This window comes from Eubalaena glacialis, chromosome 1, assembly GCF_028564815.1.
Source record: "Eubalaena glacialis isolate mEubGla1 chromosome 1, mEubGla1.1.hap2.+ XY, whole genome shotgun sequence".
Classification (NCBI taxonomy): Eukaryota; Metazoa; Chordata; class Mammalia; order Artiodactyla; family Balaenidae; genus Eubalaena; species Eubalaena glacialis.
Genome location: NC_083716.1, coordinates 64,748,338 through 64,768,299, shown reverse-complemented (window position 1 = coordinate 64,768,299; position 19,962 = coordinate 64,748,338). Strand labels below are relative to the sequence as shown.

The 19,962-nt window shown below is 42.7% G+C and overlaps 1 protein-coding gene across 1 annotated transcript in view; it reads left to right on the top strand.

Moving 5' to 3' along the window:
• Positions 1–4,811: 4,811 nt before the first annotated feature.
• LOC133084574 (core histone macro-H2A.2) overlaps positions 4,812–19,962 on the top strand; it is a 54,553-nt gene continuing 39,402 nt past the window's right edge. The window contains exon 1 of the mRNA XM_061181411.1: positions 4,812–5,187. The gene's annotated coding sequence lies outside the window, so the exon portion shown is untranslated. The remainder of the gene's footprint in view (positions 5,188–19,962) is intronic.

The window sequence follows — 19,962 nt, the reverse complement described above, 5'->3', positions numbered from 1 at the left end:
GTGGCCAGGTTCATTCAATAGCGATTTGTCTTCTTGTCCTCCAAAACCAAATCCAGGGCTTGAGTTCAAGCCCATGGTCCTATCATGCTTTTATTTTATATTCTTTTTCCAGAAGAAACATGTTTCTCATGCAGCAATCTTAATAAATGCAACTGGGCTCCATTTCTTGGCTTTGAGGTAATGAAAAATTAATTACCATACTTCACAAGTAATAGTTTCCACTCACAGCACTCCCTTAGAAGTAAATATACCATAAATAGTTACTATTATACCAATGGCTGGTGGATTGGGCAGCCTGTCGTCCATAAATCCTTTTTCAACAGACATGTTATTTCTTCTGGGGAACAAACAGATTTGTTTTAGATCAGAGAGTCAACCGACAGATGGCCTTTGTAAAAACACACCATTTGTATAAATAAATTATAGTTTTACTATGGTATTCTGCTTTTGTGCATTTGTAAAATCAGTGCCCCCATTCTCTAGAATGGGTTTAAATTGTAAAGAGCAATTTCATTTAGGTGTGAGGCCACATTGCACAGATCTCCCAACACAGATGCTAAGGTCCAAAGTCTCTAGATGCATGCTGCCACTTCCCATCACAATTGTCGTAAAGAGCTCTGCCTGGAAGTATTGGGATGATCTCCCAGAGAGCTCCGGCACTGAACAGAGCAAGATACCAACTGGCACACTCCCCTTAGCTCCGGGTTTTGTTTCTATTAAACTTAATGACATTACGTGCCTTATTTTCCTAACTACAACTCTGCATAATTGGGGCTGACAATGTATTTCCCTTAAAAACCTGAAATATTTCATTTTCCTTTACAATATAGTTCATCAGTTAAATGCTAAACATTTGGTGGTTTCCTTTAAAATCCAAATCAGGCTTAACTCTGAGCCTACAGCAATCTCAGTGACTACCCATCTTACAATGTACACACGTGTAACACACACACCAAATATTTATTCGTTCATATGTAGATGTATATACATAGATATGCATCTATACACACACACCCACTCATGTAAATCCCCTTTCCCAGAACCAAAGGGTCAGGACATAGTGTCAAAAAGGACGTATTTGGGGAATTCCCTGGCGGTCCAGTGGTTAGGACTCGGCACTTTCACTGCTGTGGCCCAGGCAGGGAACTGAGATCCCACAAGCCGGACAGCATGGGCAAAAACAAAAATAAAGGACATATTTTGAAGTTGTTTTTAAGAATCAGAACCAGTAAAATGTTTCTCATTAGGGGACGAAGATGTTGATTTTAGCCAGAGATACCAATAATGGGCTTTGTTGGCACAATGATTGCCTATATGTCCTTTCTTTAAGGATATTTATTCACTTCCATAAATTAAGATCTGAAAGCCACCAGTTCAGATCAAGGAAATAAACGTTTAACATTAATCATGTGCCCTATTCAAAATATAACAACAGGAAAGACTAAGCATTTTTCTAGCTAATAAAAAATTTTAAAGTCAGATTGCCTAATATTTTCCAGGCTATAAGGTACATTTAGAAGCTGTGTTTGTTTCTTAGAATAGTGGGGTACTGTTTAGCTTGGTGCTTTGTGGGCATTCATAACCTCAGGCTCCCAAGTTGCTATTTAGAGTTATGCCAGTAGGTGCCTTGATGGAATTAATACGCCGTCTAGAATTGCCTAACTTACATTCAAAGAAGAGCTTAAACCAATGATTTCCATCTGTTTTTATGACACTCCCAGGGAATCTCAGGTTACTTCAAAGGAGATCAGAATTCTCAAATGAAATTAATCTGGACATATAAATCTTATACTCATATACTTATATATGTCAGATATAAATATATACCTACATGACATAGTCTTCTAGAAGAGGACGAGGTCAGGAAATTAATAGGGTAATTGCAAAGCAAGATCTCAGAAGGGTAAAATGATCACGAATTATAATAAGTGTCATAAACCAGATTAGAACTAATCATGGAAAATAAAAACCCACTCAATTCACACAACATCATAAATTTGGATTATGAAAAAGTAAAAAGGTTTTGGGGGGCAAAATCAAAGCTATTTTTAAAATAGATGAGTTTGTGGATGAATTACTAGTAGATCCAACAGAATATGAATCTGGTTGCATGGCTAATTCATATTTTTTCATCTCTAAATCATGCTACATGCCTGTCTCTAAGTAAAGAAGCAGTTCATCCTGCATCTCAATAAAATGTTTATGAGACATCCTTGTCGCTAATGGAGTCAACTCACAATCAATACGTTTATTCATAATATCATGCACACATACACGTCAAGGGTGAAGAAAATATTTTCATTGCAATGGTAATCAACCAAACCTACTGTAATCAGCTTTCCACTGACTCCTTGAGGATATGTATTGGGAATGGTTAAGAGACTTTCGACCTTGTGACCAATCACAAAATTCCTTTGCTTAAAGCAAACGCACACCCCGACCACAGTAACAGTGAATTAAGAATATGAGGGTGCCACTTCCTAACTGTAGCTATGGGCAACTTTCTCACCCACTCGCTGCCTCAGTTTCTACACCTGTAAAACGGAGAAAATACTGCCCACCCCATAGAGTTGTTGTCAGGATTAAATGAGTTAGTAATGGTAAAGCACAATGTACACAGTAAGCATTCCATAAGTGTAAGCTCTTATTATCAGTATTTATTATTCACCTTGTCAGAGGCTCCCTGAGCTGGAGGCCACCCCAGAACTCAAGATTCCTGATGAACTTATAATCATGTTGACTACTTCAAAAGTATTTTAACTATACAATATTATCTCAGTGTTAAATTTCTGTTCATGTGCTAAGTGTTCAATATTAAATATAATTTAACTAGATCTGCATATCAGGTTGCATATTTGTCCCTTATACCTCCTGAATACCAGATATTTTCCTATCACATAAAGGGTTTGACCAAGTGAACTCTGTGATCTCTTCTATTCCAAGAACCAGAGTATTATGAAGCTGACATTCCCTTGATACTCTGAATTTCAACTACATCATCTATTTGAAGGAACCAACCAGTATGAAAGGGGAAAAACTCTGACTAGTAAATTTCTTAGACCCAGCCTTTCTCAGGAAGAGCATATAACAAAATGCTAGGATGAAACGAGTTACATAAAATCCACATAAAAATGACCATGAGTACCATTTTTATTGGGAAGTTACAGGGAGAATGTGAATCTAATACATATTGATGAATTATTCAACTCTATCTCAGTCAGCCTGGCTGATTGGGTCACAGGGTAGGAAGATTTTTCAAGCACTCCCAGAAGGCTCCTGAGCCCTCTTGAATGTTGGCCTGGAGGTTATTTCTGATCTAGAATGGGCATCAGAAATCTATATAAGAAGGGAGATAGGCGCTTCCTCTAAGAAGGGGAAATCGAAACCATTATGAGATGCCCCAGGGGATCATTTAAAACCGTATAAATATATGTCTTGGGAAAAGAGGACTTCATCCTGACTAGATTGCTGACCTGGAAAGTGCCTGCAAAGACAAAGGACAGGACTTCCTGGCGGTCCATTGGTTAAGATGCCACGCTTCCAATGCAGGGGACGTGGGTTTAATCCCTGGTTGGGGAACTAAGATCCCACATGCCACGCAGTAAGGCCAAAAAAAAAAAAAAAGACAAAGAACAGTAAGGTCATACACAGAGAGGGTAAAAAGAGTAGGAAGGCGAGTGAAGCAAGTCCCAATGAATGGAGACCTTTGGGCCCAGGAGACTTTGAGAAGCCGTATGAGATTTAAACAGAGAGGTTTATTTGTACCTTTATCCATAATCTTTTGGAAAGTCAACTGATTGCTCAGAAAACACTTTGACATGCACCCAGTCTAATGTGCCATCTACTAATTCCATCAACAGCCCTGATTAACTAGTATAAATCCAGAGGGGAGTGGACTTAGTCTACTGGAGGCTTTTAGTCACCCCAAGTTTCCCCATTGCCTAAACATTTATAAGTTTATAGGCGTAAATACACATAATATTGCCAAATGGAAGAGGCTTTGAAATGCATCTATTTGGCCAATGCTGGAGAACTGTGTTTTCCTGTGGGTTTATCTTTTGTGAAGACACCAAAAATTTGCCTCTCCTTTTGTTAGTCCTTTGACTCACTGAGCAGATCAGAGGAAGCATGGATGGCCCATAGCAAGTTAGCATTTCCCGCTGAAATAAACAAATTCCTTTGACTCACCCCAGCCATGAAGCCCTGGCCAACATCTAGAGTTACAAAGGACCGCACTGGCTTCCAGTAGAACAGAGCAACTACTAACCCCATTTTCACACCTGATATTGTCCACCACACCCCTATAAAAATATTTTTTCCAGAAACTAATAGAAATCCTTAAAACAATAGCCTCGTGCTAGTCTTAATACCCGCTGAGATTACAAACTAACACACTGTAAAGCCACTGAATTAAAAATTATGTCCATGCACACAGTCTTACCCATGAAAACAAACATCTGCTACTCCAAAGAATATGCAACGCTGGATTCTGTCTTAATTTAAAAAAAGCTAAGATGCAGGCATGGATATAAATTCTCAGTTGTCGTGGCTATGGCCACCCTATGCTATGCTATCGTCCCAGTGGTGGACACAATCGTTAATGTATTTATTATTATTTCAGGACACGAGACCATCGAAGGTGGCATTTTTTCCCTTTCACCTTCTAAGGCTCTCCCTAGAACTGCCGGATGAACGCCCACGCCGCCTTCTTCCACCAAAGGTGGATCCTGCTAACAGGAGGCTCTGGATCGTGACCATAGCGCCTCTGTCCCCAGCTCTGGGGAAAGCCTCATCTTAGCAAGTGGCCCTCAGGGCACCCAGCGGATCCGCCAGCGACGCGGAGGCCGCGCGGTTTCATCATTAATGCTCCTGAAGGACAATAGCTCATCAAGCCCCACCGAAAGCCCAGGACCCGTCGCGGAGCCTGGGCTGGCGGGGGATGAGGCTGAGCGACTCCTCCTAGAGGTGGTTATGTGGAGAAGGAGCAATCCCTTCTCCCTCCTCCTCCTCCCCCCGCTACTATCCGCGGCCCGGAGAACTGCCGCTTGCCGCCATTGACACGCACAGATAGAACCCAAAGAAAGGCAAAGAGTCCTGCCCGGCACCGGCGCCGCGCGGGCCGAACCTGCGCCCTGGGAGCGGCGCGCGGAGGGCACCGGGCGCCCGAAGCAGGCGGCACAGCACCAGGTGAGCCCGCCATGGCGGTGGCATTATTGTTCAGGGGGCTTCGGGGTCTGGAAACAAAACGCGCCGCGGGGGCAGTGCAGGGGCTGGAGAGAACCCCTGCCCCTCCTCACCGCCCAGCCCCTGCGGGCGCTCCCCAGAGAGCCGACCCTCCCCGCAAAAACAAAAAAAAGAAAGAAAGAAAAGAAAGAAAGAAAGACAAATTAATAAATCAAGCTGCCCAACTTGCCTCCTCAGGAAATAAAGGGGGGGGGGTTTGCTAAAGAAGCGGTAAAATTCCTGTGGCCGGCGAGGAGCCGGGGGCATCTTGGGCGTTGAGGGAGGGAGGAGGGATGCGGGATCCAGCCGCGAGCCCCGGGCGAGGCTGTCCCGAGGGAGCGGAGGGCTCCTGGAGATGCGGCGTTGGGGGCGCAGAGGGGGAGAAGGGAGGCGCCCGGCCGCCGAGGGGGACTGGTCCGGGGCGGTGGTCTGCGCAGGGGCCGAGAGAGCCCGGGCAGGGCCGCTCTGGGGGCCTCAGAGGGTGCCCAGGTCGGGTGCCGGCTGCTCCGGGCTGACAATGGAAGGGGCGCGGAGGCGCCGGGAGGAGGGAAGGGACCGGGGTCCGGGGGTGGGCCGCGCCGGAGAAGGTCAGGCCGGGGACGCGGGCGGCGGAGGCGAGGGTCGGGGGCTGCTGCGCGGTGAGCGGGGCGCCGCGGGCGGCTGTGAGTCCCCGGCCGGCGCGGAGGAGGGTTCGGGGCCGGGCACTCCCCTCTGGTTCCCTTTCCGGGGCGCCCGGTGCCGACGCGCGCTGAGCTTTCCCGGGGAAATGGCGGCCCCTCCGCCGCTCGCTTGGGCAGTCCCGGGTTCCCGCTTTGCGCGGGAAAGAATAGTAATAATAATCGGAGCGGGGGGGGGGGGAGGAATAAAAGTAAAGAGGCTGCGACGCAGGAAAGGGCTGCGCCGGCCGCCAGATGCGGGGCGAATCGCGTGCTGGGCGCAGCGGGCGGGGACCAGCCATGCTTCCCCGGGCGCCTAGCCCGCTCTCCGCGAGCACCCTAGTTCCAGCCTCGCCCGCCTCCTGAATCGCGCCCACGGGTGTCTTTCCCCGCCATTCCTCCTGGGGGCGCCCTCCGCTCCTGCCCTCTTTGTTCCACACAACAGTGGCCAAAAGGGCACTGAGCCCCCAAAAGGCCAAATGCGCCTCCTCCTCCAGTAGTTTCCAGACGCTGATCGTTCCTGGCCAAAAATGGGCCACAGCGGGCTTGATTTAGGCCCGGTCACTGCTAGGTTTATTGGCAACGGCCCCAGGGTGGGAGAAGGGATGAAAGGGGCGAAAAGAGATGAGCCGAGAAACCAAAGCGCGGGTCCATGTCTGGTTAAGGGAGTGCAGCGGGGACCACAGCCCCGAGGCCCTGATGGTAAAGTAAGGGCAGTTTGGGTTTTCCAACAGCGCTAATGAACTGAGGTGTATCGGTCCAGCCTCAGGGGGCCATTCCCCAATCGGTCCAGCACTGCAAATGGTTTCCTCACTTCTCATTTGTTTGTGTCGAAATGCGATTGTACCCTCACTGGGCTGCGCAGTTACTATTGAAACGGTTCAGCAGGTGAGAGAAAAAGAAACATTATTAAGAGCGAACATGTGTCTTCCTTTATGTTTCTTATTTAGGAGCAGTTCTTTTGTGAAACACAAACCAAGCTACACGTAATTCTCAATTCTTTCATATTTAGCTGAAAGTTATCTCTTACCCCTTTGGAAAACTCTTCTTATTTTCAAATAAATGTTCAGAGCGCCAAGATTTGGAACTACACTCGTGCATTTTTAGAATTGCTTTAGCCCAAGATTATCATATAAATAAATATTGGCCTGGAGGAAGTGTTTCTCTTGAATCACGTAATTCACACCTTTAAAACCCCTATTTCCTGTATCCAAATTTCCTTATGCCCAGTTCTTCACTCCAGTTTTTCCTACCCTGTCACAGTTCCTCCTCACCTGGATCCATTTATTGCCATGCTTTAGACATTGTTAATGGTTTCCTCTATTTCAAGACTCTATAAAAGAATTTACCTTCTTAGATCCAGAATGTTCCAAAGATTGTGACCCTTCTCCTTCACCATTCCATCTTCTGTCTAGTTCCCAGGGATTCTGAGGCGCCTTTGGTCTGCTGTTTCCCAGTGGGTGGGACACGCTGCTAGCTATTGTCTGAGATAACCAGGTCTGTTTTCACTGCCCCCTGCCAGCAAGGCAGAGAGAATCCTGTCTTAGGCAACTTTAAATGAAAGATATCTGTAATTTGTTCAGCGGGAGGAATGTGCAAAAAAATCAACCAACTTTCTTAGAATGTTTTTCATTCTCAAAGTTAGATGCTGTCTTGGTAAATGCTTTTGAAAAGTGTGTACTGCCCAGAGATGAACAAAAAACGTATGGTTAGAGATCATTCAACAGGTGTTTATGGAGCACCAATTTTTAAACCCCTCTGGATGGGGGAAGAAACGCAAATATGAGGAGATCATGGGCCCTGCTCTCAGAGAGCTTACACCCACAAACCTAGGAAATAAAATATATAGGAAGGTAAAAGAAGGGGAAAAGTGATTAAGATTGGCAAGCTAGTGGGAAAACGGGTACTTTTATATACTGCTGACAGGTGTGTAAATTAATATAGCCAACTGGGAGGGCAGTTTGGCACTGTTAAAATTAATAATGTTCACATTCTGTGTGACCCAGCAATTCCATTTCTTGGTAGGTACCCTAGAGAAGCAGGCAGGCGTGTACACAGATTATGTGATTCCCTTCCATGGCAGAGTTTTGGTAATTCTGAAATTGAAAACAACCCTAATGGCCACCAATAGAGAATGGCTAAATAAACTCTGGTACATCTTCTGGGAAATTAGGAAGCAGTTAAAAAGAATGAAGTAAGTCTATATATTACTAAGACAGAAAGGTCATCGAGATGCATTATTAACGAAAAAAGCAAATTACCGAACAATATATGTTGAATGGTACCATTTTTGTAAAAACAAAACAAAACTGTGAATTTCTATAAGTAAAAATGGATAGGAGAGGTGTAGAACAAGACACCCACTAAAAGAAACAAGAATTAGATGCATTGTGGAGGACTTTAATCACATTAATCATACCCATCCATAACCGTTGTTACAATATTTGAAATTTTACAACTTGGATTAATTTATATGTTGCTTGGATAACTAAACACAATTAATTTAAAAGTGATTGATAATGTGGAATAAAAGCCATAATTAAAATGCTATGACAGTTTTTAAAGGAAGAAGAGAATTCTAAGCTGGATGGGAAGGCTTGGGCGAGGCTTCACAGGGAATGTAGCAGGATTTGGAGGGAAAGGGGAAGAGGAGACAAGGCAGGCAGAAGGAAGCCTGATGCAGACACCAGGCTCTAGCTAGCACCTCTTCTTTGCTCAGCACGATGATGTGCATTCCCTCGCAGGCTGAGTCCTGGCCTCCCCTGCCCAGGTTCAGGCTGGGGAGTGAACTAAATGAACAACAGGTCACAGTTGCTTTCATCACTGTGATTCTATGAATATCTTAAGTTAGATTTAGAAGGAAAAAATGAGGACATGAGTTCTAACAATGGTATTGGAAGGTGGTATTTTAAAAAAGAATGTAATGGAAACATGAGGATGGGGGATTGCTTTTCCCCTAGATGCACAATGGTATGCATATTGGGAATTAGGTTGGAGGAGAAAGTGTTTGAGAAGATAATTCATCCCCCCGCCCCAAATGTTACAAAAGGAACTCCAAAGTACTTTCAAAACAAATATTTAAGGTTGGTTTCACTTATTCATTCACTCATTTAAGGAATATTTTTTGAATGTCAAATGTGTACATAATACTATGCTAGGTGCCAGTGGGGATGAAACATACAACAAAGTATAAGAGAAACAGCCCCCGACCCGGGTTCCAGAAGTGGGGGTGAGGGGACTGGGTCTGGTCTCACCCAGTCCCCGTGTAGCCATGGACAAGTCGTTCAATGACCACAACCCCTCACTTTTATTGTGGCTAAAATTGGGCAGGAGTGGTCTAAATGACTCGTCACTCAGGTCCTTTTCAGTCTTAGATTATGATTTTGTGAAATCCTATGGGTCTAACATTGCGATAATTGTGGGTTCCCAGGCAGACGGAAGGTGGGGAATATGGGATTAGAACAAGAGGGGCCCAAAGTGCCCAGCCTTGGGAAAAACAAAAGTATTCGCTGTAGAGTATGTGACTCTTAGTGTTTTCCCAGGACTGTTTCTTTTCCACCCCTTTACATTGCCTCCTAAGATCAACGAGAGAAGCAGAAAGACATCACTGAGTTTTAACCCTCACGTTATACACAAATCCAGCACTATAGTACTATAATAGTCACTTCTGAATTAAAATGTTAGCCTGCCTTCTGTGAAAATAGTCTCTAAAACTTTCTTTTGTGGAAATAAGTCATAGTAGCTAATGTTTACTAAATGCCTTACTGCTTGCCGGGTACTGTTCCAAGCCCTTCCAAGGTATCAACGCTTATCATTCTTACAACAGCCCTATAGGTAGGCACGGTTGTTATACCCATCTTACAGAAGAGAAGAGAGAGGTTAAAATGTGCCCAAGGTCACCGCACAACCGGTGGGTGGTAGATTTAGGACTCCCGCCCAGGCAGCCTCACTCCACAGCCCCACATCCTCATGTGCGTGTGGCGGAACAGGAGGTGCTGGCGTTCCAGTGATTCTCAGATTATGTTCATTTTAACGTTAGTGTATGCAGATTTTCTTTTTAAACTCCTGTTTGCATCACTATTTTACCTATGTCAATAAAAGATAAAGAGCATCAGATTGAGCCACATCACACTGTACTTTAAACTGTCTCGTCAAGAAGTATTAAATAAGATAAATTTGGTGGTTTCTCTGAAGCCTTTATTGTTCATTTATCCATCTCACCATCCATCATACTTTGCCCAATTTATTTGACTGGCATTGCCAATTTGGACTTGGAATGGAGTAAGTAATTCAAGTCAAAATTCCCATGCTTTGACAGAACATGTGTGGAAACTGGCGTACGACCACCAGCCTCGTACAGGGACGTTTATTTCAGCTGATTCTGTGATGCCACAAGAATAAGCTACAGTGACCGTATTGTTTAGGTCAAAATTGAAACACATAGTCTGACCAAAGGTTTGGAGGTCGTTTCTGGATATGAGAGGTAGTCTTGATGATATAGTTTTGATGCCTAAATGTGGGTTATTTCCATGACAACAGGACAAAAATATAACAAAATGAAGTCAAACTTTTCCAGGAAATCCCAGGCCCTGTGTTCACTGGCCTGGCAGCAGTAATGGTTCATACACAGAACTGCGTAACTTGTACTTTTGCTGCCTTCACTGCTCAATAAAACCATTACAGTAAATAGTGGTGGTAGAGTATGAAAAGGTAAATTCCAATAGCTCATATCATACACAACATAAACTTTTAGATCAGACAATAATTCACTGGGTTCCCCACCAGAGTGCTATACTTCCAAATTGACCAGTTTTCCAGAATTTCAATGAGGTGGTCATCATTGCCCCCTTGCTTCTAAACTGGATTTTCACCTCTGCTGTTCTTTAGTAAACAATGTCGATCATTGTCTTGGGGTGGAGAAGAGACAGGCCATAAACAAAGTAAAGCAGTTTTTCAGGCCCACTTTTTCCTTTCTGTTGTTATCATGGGTGATGAAATAGTGACTTTGAAGGAAAGATCACCGGCATGTGATTTAATTCTACCTGATTGTTCCATCTCTATGAACGAAGTAACAGATGGAGGGTCGGGGCTCAGGAGGAGTGACATTTTGAGCATCTTCCTAGAGTAGCAGCAGCTTTTAGGTCAGAAAGGACCTCAGAGGTCAGCTGGTGCCATGGTTCTCCAGTGGAGCGCCACAGGGCCCAGAGGCCCAAAGCAGGAAAGGGTGGGGACCAAGCCATCAAGCTTCCCAGGCCTTCCCCACTCCAACCAGCATAACTCCCCCTCCTTCTGTGTGTTATACATATTAGAGCTTCTGAAAGGCTTTGTTTGAGCAAAAGGAAGGGTCTGAAAAGTAAGGTGATTTGCCTAAGGGCCGCAGCTGGTCGATGCAGAACTGGATCCCCCCCTCCTCCGTCCACTGTAGCTTCCATTCTCCCACCATGATGCACCCTACAGAGGCTGGCCGTCGCCCTTACCTGGTGCAGGTGATACAACATGCACCCTCACAGCTCTGACCAGGGAGCAACGGTGCCTGTCACCAGCACAGAACACTGCAGCTGAAGCAACAGCCCCCCAGCCACTGGTCCCCACAGTGCAGCCCCTGCCTTAGCACTGACAGTAAGGAAAACAGGGTGGGGAGGGGAAGGCAGAGGGAGGGATGGAGGAAGAGCGGTTCCGGGGCAGCTGCCTCTGCTCAGCACACAGTCTGCTCTAGCTTTGAGAGCCCACAACTGTCCCAGCAGTCATGGATGTCTCTGGGAGCCCCTGGTGGGTCAGGCAGCCCCAGGGGCTGCAGCCCACCCCCTCACTGGTACTGGTCCACTCACCCACTGCCAAAGGGAGCTGCCACATCCCCTCGCCCTCCCTGAGCAGGTCATCTTGGTTCAAAGCTAGTCCCCTGCTCAGGGCAGCAAGACAGATCACTGTAAAACAATACACCTCACTATTAATTTGAAACTATTCGATTTTAAGGAAACAGGATAGCTTGTCCACTGTTCCGATTTGTTAATTCTCAAAAGAGCAAAAAGATGAAAGCCGGCTGGACCCAGCGGACAGTTTTGTTTTTATTATGTTTTCTGTGAATAAATAGATTCAGGAAGGCAAACCGGTTCATTTTCTCTGGGGTGCGTTGCTAACTCAGAAACAAAGAGAGCTCAAAGTACTTTTATTCATTCATTTATATTAATTTCTCATCCAACTAGTACCATAGGTGGCCAAATATATTTATATTAGAAAATAACATAAAGCTAATAACAAAGGAGCAAAAACAAAAACAAAGCAAAACAAAACTTAGCTCTGGTTCAACAAAGACAAAACGTCTTAAAAAGTCAGCATGTACTGCAGTAGCAGCAGATATCCTAAATCTACTCCACGTCTGCTCCATCCATCCCGCGCTCTGCTCCCCACCCCTTCTAGAGTGCCCCAGATGGCCACATATCCTCTGCCTCTGAATTATAAAGAATGTGCTGGCAGTTGAGTTTCCTGCCAGATTATTCCAGGACAGGACTTGAAATGCTTTTTTAAAAGGGAATGATTTGTAATCCAATAGTATAATTTAAATAAATTGAGCTAACGCTTGGTTCTAACATTCATGGTTGGTTAACTTGATTAATTTGATCCGAGTGTCATTTCAATGAAATTGCATTTGATACAGCTCTTTACGTTATAAATTGTTAATGTGCTTTAACATATATGACAATAAGATTATTGACTCTTCTCATTCATTTAAAGGTGGCCGTGGAAGAAAATGATTTGCAAAGTATTACTTGTGCAATAATGATTTGCCCTTAGAGTTCATAAATGGAAGTGTAATAGAGCAAGTGATTTAGCTGGGACTACTGAAAATGGTTTTCACAGCTACAAAATAATACAAATAAACTTCTATTATTTTAATACAGTATTTAGGGTAACACACCAAAATATGTTAGAATTTTATCAGGTAGGAGGCTAAGAGACTTTTTTCTTACCCTTTAAAAATATATTTCTACATATAGTTAATATAATTATATTGAATTCCCTTATGTCCTACCTAGTTTTATTTCATCTCATTTTATTCTCCCAAAGGATAGTTTTGAACTGACAAAGTAAAGATGCTTCATTGCAGAACTACTTTGTTTTTTCATAAATATTTACAATATAAAATATTCTGAAGCACAATACTACAGATTAGGGAAGTATCATGGGAACTAAAAATGAATAAATTGAATAAATTTCAGCAATTTTAAAACGAATCTATTAGGGGGTGACACTATGAATTTCATGTTTATGAACCTTACAGAAAACATTTAAAGTTTTTTTAATTCATTTCCGTCATTAAAAAGCTATAAGACCTCTTAGTTTTAGATTTAAAATAATGTATATATGAAAGCATTTTGATTTATATACTTCTGAAGGGAATGATCTCAAAAGAGTATATGTATACATATAGCTGATTCTCTTCGTTGTACAGCAGAAACTAACACAACTATGTAAAGCAATTATACTCCAATTAAAAAATAAATAAAATAAGCTGTTTTGAAATTCTACATCCTTTGTCACGGTGGTTCATCAGCCCAACCAAACTTCACCTGTGACACACTGGCCTATAATTATTGCTCCAAATCTCAAGTGTTGACTGCTCTCTCTTTTTAAAAGACACTTTGCAAAAGCTTGGTGGCAGAAAAAATGCTCATTTAAATCAGGATTGCTGACGGCTGCTAACGGACCATCTTGCCAGTTGGCTACTTTGCCTTGTTCCTCTTCAGTTTGCATATAATAAAAACTTCAAGAAGTTGTTTGAGGCATAAAAATTAGTTTACTCTTTATCAGCTGTTTTTGCTTGAGTAAGAACTTATTTAAATTAAAGGAAGATAGTGGTCTAAAGAAACCAGATTATTTTGTCTTTTCATGAAGGCAATCAGTGTATTAAGTTTGCTGTTTCTCACCAAGAGCAATTCATTGAATAAGGGCAAATGCTTAGGATGTTTCCTTTCTTTCTTCTCCTCCCATCTGGGATTACAGTGTAGTTTTAAATATTGTTTATAGGAATCCCATATGCTATAATTATGCAAATACAGACACACTGAAGGTCTGATTCTATTAGTGAGTCTTATACAGTCTCTTGATATGAAATTTTATATTTCTCAATTATCTCAGGACCAGTTAGTTTCCAGTGACTCACCTGGTGATGAAAGTAATCTAAATTTTTCAATGTGACATTCTTACTCAATTACAAAACACCTGAACTTTTCCTTTTACTAGTGTACTTACTAGGCTAATTCCCGAATGATGTTTGTTAAGATGTTAAATTAAAGTCACACTTTTGGTTTCTAGTTCTAAATGATGGACTCTGAGCACATGAGCTTTCCTTCTCTAGAGCCCACAGAAATAATGGTAAAAACTTACAAAGAAAATAAACACTTCACAACAAAGGGGCAGGGGCTGGTGACGGTCATCAGCAAATGGGAGAGTTCAGCAAATTTCTTTCTATGACTGAAAGTACATAGGAACATGTGGATGGCATCGCAGGAAGAGCCACAGCTAAGAATAAAAGCAGGAGGGAGCTGCCCTGAAGGTGGGCAGGATGAAAAATGGGGAGTCATTGAAGGTCTGTCTCCAGAACAGCCAGGTGAATTGGCCTCTCTCCCTCCCCTACTCCTAGTAGAGCTTCTGCAAATCTGGCATTTATCCTCCAAACTAATGATCTGAGGTTTCTTCTCTAAAGAAATTGAACAACTACAGGGCAGGTCTAGAATTTGGAGGATGGGTATGGCTCTACCAAGTAAAACTCCCTCATTCTGGCATTTGGGGGCTCTCAGTTCCTAACCAGGGACCCTAAGGTGATGCCTGCTAATTGGCATGCCCTGCACATGTACCCAGAGGTCCCAAACAGGAACCATGCATACCAAACAGTATCTGAGGAAAGCTTTTCTATCCTATCTGCCTGTAATAAGCAACCTTGTCTTTCATTCTTAAATATGAATGCATGACCAAAGATCACCAGACATGTAAGGAAAGCCAACATGAAAAAGATGAAAATAAATAAATAGGACAACTGACTGGATAAAATAATTTAGAGAAAGAAGATGATGTAAACACATCCCAACTAGTTTCAGAGAGATTGGAAGACATGGTGCATTCATAAAAGAACAGGATGCTATGAAAAAAAACCAATCAGAGAACAAGAAGAATGTTCGGAAATTAACAATATGATTACCAAAATAAAAATTAAAAAGACTGAGAAACGGAAGGAAAAGATTAAGGGACTTGTGACTTCACTGGCGGTCCAGTGGTTGAGACTTCGCTTTCCAGTGCAGGGGATGCGGGTTCGATCCCTGGTCAGGGAGCTAAGATCCCACATGCCTTGCACCAAAAAACCAAAACATTAAAAAAAAAAAGAAAACCCAGAAGCAATATTGTAACAGATTCAATAAAGACTTTAAAAATGGTCCATATCAAAAAAAAAAATCCTTAGAAAAAAGGGTTAAGAGACTTGGGGGAGCAATCTAGGAGATCCAAGACCTGGTTTACAGGCATCCCACTGAGAGATAAGTAAAGGGAGAAGTGGGAGAAATTAAGAGATGGGAGGAAATAATCAAATACATGACAGGAAAAAAATTCCAGGAGTTATGAATAGTCTTCAAATTGAACAGGCTTATCATCAAGTGCTGACACCTAGATACATCCTTGTGAAATTTTAGAACATACAGAGAAAATTTTAAAGCTTGGGGGATGGGGGCTACCCAACTTCTCTGTAACACTGGATGCCAAAAATGATGGATCAATGGCTTCAAAACGTTGAAGCAAAATGATTTTGATGCTAGCAATTTTGATGCTAGAAACTCCACCAAATAATCCAAAGATCATTCAATAAAGACAATTCCATTTGTGTAAGAAAACAAAATTTACTTCTCAGTACTGTCTTTGAAGAGATACATGAGGCAGATAAACGGAAAACAAGGGAGAAAGCCAAGAAAGAAGCAGCCAAGGCATCAGGGATGAGCTGGGAAAGACGACCACTGGGTAAAAGAACCACTCCACACTGGAGCCCAGCTCAGAGGGCTTCAGGAACAAAGTCTCTGGGAAAAAAATGCCCCCTGCAAAGAGCAGTGTGACTGACAAGCTGGGTGACTTTTAGAATATGGTAAGGCACATTTCTCTTTCGTCAACAAGAACGGAGAAAAAGTACAGTCAACCCTCATTATTCACAGATTCCATATTTGCGAACTTGCCTACTCACTGAAGTTTATTTGTAACCCAAAATCAATACTCGTGGCGCTTTTGTGGTCTTTCAAAGACAGGCACAGAGCAGAAAACACTGACTCATCCACTGTACACCTTACCCGCTGAGGTCAAACAAGGCCACACTCTACCTTCCTGCTTCATCTCCCACCCTGCATACGAGGGTCTTTTTCATGGTCTATTTAGTGCCACGTTTTTCACATTTTTGTGCTTTCTGTTAGTGATTTCACTGTATAAAATGGCCCCCAAGTGTAGTCTTGAAGTGCCCTCTAGTGTTCCTAAGCGCAGGGAGGCTGAGCTGTGCCTTATGTAGAAAATATGTGTGTTAGATAAGCTGTATTCAAGCAAGAGTTATTGTGCTGCTGGCCGTGAGTTCAATGTTAATGAATCAACAATTCATATTAAATAAGGTGTTGTTAAAAGAAACACACATCAAACAAGGTTTTGTACTGATCCATTGATGAAAAAGTTGTGATCAGAGGCTGACGGCAACCTAACCCTGTTTCCCCAGGAACAATTGTTCACTACTCACTAATTTAGTGTCCTGCCTACTTTATAGAACAGAACCACTGCACATAACAAGGATCAATTGTAGTTACATGCATACCTCATTTTACTGCACTTCACAGATATTGCTTTTTTTTACAAATTGAAGATCTGTGGCACCCCTGCCTTGAGCAAGTCTACCAGCGCCATTTTCCCAACAGCATTTGCTCACTTCATGTCTCTGTGTTACATTTTGGTAATTCTCACAATATTTCAGACTTTTTCATTATTATATTTGTTATAGTGATCTGTGATCAGTTGGTCTTTGATGTTACTATTTTAGTTGTTTTGGCATTTTTTTTAGCAATAAAGTATTTTTTAATTAAGGTATGTACGTTGTTTTTTTAGACACACTGCTATTGCATGGTTAATAGACCACAGTATAGTGAAAACATAACTTTTCTATGTGCTGGGAAACCAAAAAATTGATGTGACTCACTTTATTGGGGTGTTCTAGAGCTGCACTCACAGTATCTCCGAGGTATGCTCGTAGTAACTTGGGCGCGTGGGGGAGGCTTTACGAGAAAGACATGGCTTCCAAATGTGAAGCCAAGTAAAATGTGGAATGACGTTGAACAACATGTTTTTAGAACCAAGAGACTCCACTTCTTGATACTAAGACACAAGGGTCCTAGTGTTGGACCACAGAAATGTGAAGCTAACATCCCACTTGATTCTGAAGGGAACAAGAGTTACAGAGTCTTCATCATATAAATGCTGTTCATTGGCATTTAACTTTCAAAATTATACCTACGGACAAAACGCAGGAGATTTCGTTATGTGATTACAGAGCAAAATAGAAATGTGATAAATCGGGATAGTGGAAAGTATAGAAGACAGAGGTGGAAGTACGGAGGTTAAGTCGGGAGGAGAGGACCAGGGAAAGATTGGGGCCCATACATCCTCATTTTACATGACAATGGCTTAGGAGACAGTCCCTAAAGTTGGTGGAATCGGAAATGGAGATTGAAGTGTATTATTTAAAGTTTTCGGGAATTCCCTGGCGGTCCAGTGGTTAGGACTCCGTGCTTTCACTGCCGGGGCCCGGGTTCAATCCCTGGTCAGGGAACTAAGATCCCGCAAGCCGTGTGGCACGGCCAAAAATGTATAGATAAATAAATGCATAAAAATACAGTTTTCAAGGCAATCAATGGAGGAAATAAAATAATAAAGTTCTTTACCTTTTTTCTTTGTTTTACTGTGTGCAAGTATTAGATTTAAAGATAAATTCAAAATTTTAAATAACTTCTTTAGCTTTCTTGTTTTCCTTGCTTTAGGGTGGCCCTGAGCAAGTCATAATTATGTTTCAGCTTGTACAGATTCACAGAGAACTTAGGGTCTCAGCCATTTTTTCACAGAGCCCTTAAGCCAGAAGAAATGCCTTCCATTCCATTTATGAAGTGGTTTGGTCTCAACAACCTAGTAAGTATTTCTGTCCTGACAATTTAGTAGCTCTTTGAAAAAATAATAACACATGAATTAGAAGAACAAAGAACATTTGCATCCTGTTCTTAAATAACCACGATGAATTACAAAGAGGGTGTGTACACCTGTTGGACATTACACGACTTCTCACACCTTGGAATCAGATTGGACACTGCCACTCTCATTTTCTGTTCCACACTGATTTTCACCCAGCACTTGCTTTTAATCACAACAGCCAAAAATTCAGCTTTGCAAAAGATATGGCATCACCAAAAAGAAAATAGCACACACACACACAGAAAAGATAGTACAATCTGCCCTGAACCTCTGGTGGAACCACAATGAACTAGTAGTTGTGGAGGCCAACAGAGGTTGACTATCACTGTATTTCACTTGAAAGCTTAAACATTAGCTGTTGTGGGACTTCCCTGGTGGTGCAGTGGTTAAGAATCCGCCTACCAATGCAGGGGACACAGGTTCGAGCCCTGGTCCGGGAAGATCCCACATGCCGCGGAGCAACTAAGCCCGTGCGCCACAACCACTGAGCCTGCGCTCTAGAGCCCGTGCGCCACAACTACTGAAGCCCGCGTGCCACAACTACTGAGGCTGCGTGCCTAGAGCCCGTGCTCCGCAACAAGAGAAGCCACCGCAATGAGAAGCCCGCGCACCGCAACGAAGAGTAGCCCCCGCTCGCCGCAACTAGAGAAAGCCCGCGCACAGCAACGAAGACCCAACGCAGCTAAAAATAAATAAATAAATAAATTTATTAAAAAAACAAACAAACAAAAAAAGACATTAGCTGTTGTGTCCCGGGGTCCCTTGGCACACAGTTTGGAAACCATGGCTCTAGCATCTGTTTAAAACTTTATTATGAGCTGTCATGCAAGTTCATTGGAAAATATTTGAGGACAGAGGCCATGTATATTCCACAACATCTAATGTCATTTCTTGTTCAGTAATAAATGCTCTATAAATACTGTCTTTCATTGAATCTCTGATGTCACAGATTGCAAGATGCATACTGATTTCTAGAGATAGTAAAATGTTTTTTTAAAAAGGCACATCATAAAATCAATGAAATACAATAGCTATTTAAATAGGCTAGTGTGAGTTTATTGTCCATGTCTGAGTCAGTGCCGCAATTTAATATTTACCCTTGTGATACCTGTAAAATCTAACTCATTGGTGTTCTTATGGGCTTAAAACCCAAACATAAAAACAAATCCTAAAACAACAGAGTCCCATACTTCCCCAGCACCCACAAAACCGGTGGTGTTCTCCCAACTGCCGTGCTCCTGGAGGTGAAAGGAGTAAGCAGGCAACCCTGCATTCTCCTTGCTTCTTCCCTGAGTTTTATTCTCCTGCCCCGCCCCCCCAACTTAACATGCTTAAAACTCTTCTGTTCACTTTGAGAGTAATTATGAGACTTTATACCGTGGTCATACCTTGGTCGTTCAGATGTGGAAGGACAGGTACGATGCAGATCTAGGTTGTGTCTGGTCTGCTTCCCAGTTCCTCTCACATCCTCCACGTAGTGTGTGTAACCACCGGAAGAGCTGCATCCAGCCATATTCTTTCTTCGAACCTATAAACAAACATCATGTACTATAGTCCTTAAGCTCTGCCTAATTAGAACAAAACTTGTTTTCGAGCAGAAGGTAAATAAATGTAAACATTTAAGTATTAGTCTGATGGAAACAGATTTCACATTGCAATAGTTCTCTTTCGATGAGTGGCCCTCCACGGAGATTCAAATTCACAGGAAGTAGATAAAAAAGCATTCAAGTTTTTAAACTCCTGACTTCCCAAGACTGCATAGAGTCAGGGGAGGCCTAGAAAAGAAGGAAGTTAGAGGTTATCACTTCTCACCACTGCAGGCAGAGTCCAGCGC